Genomic DNA, 2,435 nt, shown 5'->3' on the forward strand with positions numbered 1-2,435 from the left:
TAATTTTCCAATTCCCGGGAACCAGCGAAGGTCTCCTGTAAATATAGTTTAAGACTGCACTATGTTAACACATGTGACTGTATGTTATATGAGTCAGATGTATTCAACGACTATAGAGGCACCAGAATAGAGCAGAATCTTTCCATAACTATTTCCATTGTTTCATCCTAGCTGCGCCTAGCTAACTCCTCCCTATCCCATCAGAGCAAATTATTGCGAGTTGAAATTTTGTCATTGACTTCAATGACAGTAAGTTCCATCATCTCTTAATCTTTTCTTAGCTGGTCTCCATCTTCAACCTCTTCTCTGGCTGGAGCTGCCTATCCGCTACAAAGAACTCACCACCAGCTTTTTAAACGAATTCGGTGTGGGTGGGTGTTTTATTTTCTTTTAACCTAAGAAGCCCCGCGGTCCATATTGTGTCATTGATTTTTAAGCACAACTGTCAGTTGAAGCCAGTGGAACATTCTGCTTGCGAATCAATGGCCCAATATGATCTTAAGTAATCAGATGGAAATTCTCTGAACTGGCTAGTCATTATTTTTGTTGTTCCTTTAATTATCCTTTCAACTTACTTCTGATTATTTTAATCATGTTTCAGAACCATCCATTCCAGATGGTTTGTAAATGTCACCTATTATCAAATCATTGGTATATTATCAAAACTGCAACCTCTGAAGCCTTTACAATACCATTTCCTATACTTCAGATAATGTTAGTGGAAAGAACAAAGGAAAAGGGGGAATATTACAACTTTGTAGGTGGACACAGCGATATCGCTACACGTACAGGAGGTTTTTGACATTTTGTCTTTGAGCACCGCAATACCCCCTTTGATCACTGAAATCAACGGAGCCAATTTCATAGGAAAATCTGATACAGTAGTTTGAAATGAGAGATCTCTGCTTATTAAAGCTGGCATCCAACGGTTTGTAGGCAGCAAATAATCAGTAGCTGCAGTTTCCTATCCTGGCTCGTAAGAAATCAACCCAAATCATTACAAAATAGAAATAACTTGTTTGCGATGGAAAAGGCTACTGGTTTCTGTTTTTATTATTGAAGGGGAATTAATGCATGTGAAATAGTTTTGCCATATGACAAGCCAGAAACAAGACGACCCTTTTATAAAATGTTATCAGAATGTCTTTCAATATTTTGACTGGAAAATGGAAAGTGAAAAGTTAGAAATGTTCTTTCCCCTTCTCCGTTGTGAGCTGATCGCCAGCATAACTATTCAATAAGCACTATACAGCTCAACTGCCTTATAGCCACTGAAACACTGAGCAAGTTTTATTGAAGATATTTTTAAGAGTGGGTCCTTCATTTGGAAACTCTGTTCCACCCAGGCCTTGCTGGCAAGTAGACAGCAAAGAACGCTAGGATGACTCTATTTTTAAACACAACCCACAACTCTAAAAGTCTTGGTATAGTTTGAGGAATGACTGGCTTACATTTCAACTCCTAATGATTTGCCGTGGGCGGCGGGGGGAGAGAGTGAGCTGCTATTTAAAGACAACCTGAAATGTTCGATTGGTCATAATCATTCTTAAGCTGATCTATGCACTATTATTCGATAGTTAAAGACCCAGCGAAATCCATACGTCCCTGTTTTTTTTTCTCTCCATAGCTTATGATGATTATTTTCTTCTTGGTTAACTTTAGGCTTTTAGAGGTAATGGTAGAAAATCATGTTATTAGATAGCCCTGGGTAATTAGTACTTCCCTCTGTCACTGCGACGATAGCGCAGCATATCATGTAAAACCGAAGTGTCAAACCATGTACACCTAATCTTTTCCGTACAGAGACCATTCATAGCTAATGAGTCAAGAGCCTTAAACGGAATCCATGTAAAGGACACTTATCGAAAGTCTCTCTTTGAGGACAATACTTAATTGTGTCCTAGGAAAACATGTGTGAGTTTTAGTGGCTCTCTTCAAGTGCTTCTGCGTTTGCTGACCGGTTAATAGGAGCATTTCCAAAGGAGTTTTTTCTTTTGTTCTCAAACACCAGTGCGGTGCTTTGGCCTTTCTTTAGTAAACATTGGTTAAACAAACACTCTATTTGCTCTGTTATAGCTAAGGCTGCTCAGAGCTTTAATAAAGGCACAGGGAAGACCAGCACCCGCGTCCAAGACTGCTGCTTAATCCAATGAAGGCAATTTCCGAGGATAATTGCGAACATGTTTTAATGCATATGCATGAAAAAGGATTTTTTTCCGAGAGACCGACTTTACATGGTTATGTAATTGATTGAGGCGCTGACCCGCTATTCAAAATGTTATTTGAGAACCATCAGAATGCGTAAACTTGCAAATTGCCCAGCTTGTATCTGAATTAATACCTCATTCATCATCATTATGGGTTGATAAGTTAATTTAACCATTTCATTCTGCCTTAATGAGCTATAGTTAAATTAATGCCACATAATATATGAA

This window comes from Eretmochelys imbricata, chromosome 11 (assembly GCF_965152235.1).
Source record: "Eretmochelys imbricata isolate rEreImb1 chromosome 11, rEreImb1.hap1, whole genome shotgun sequence".
NCBI lineage: Eukaryota > Metazoa > Chordata > Testudines > Cheloniidae > Eretmochelys > Eretmochelys imbricata.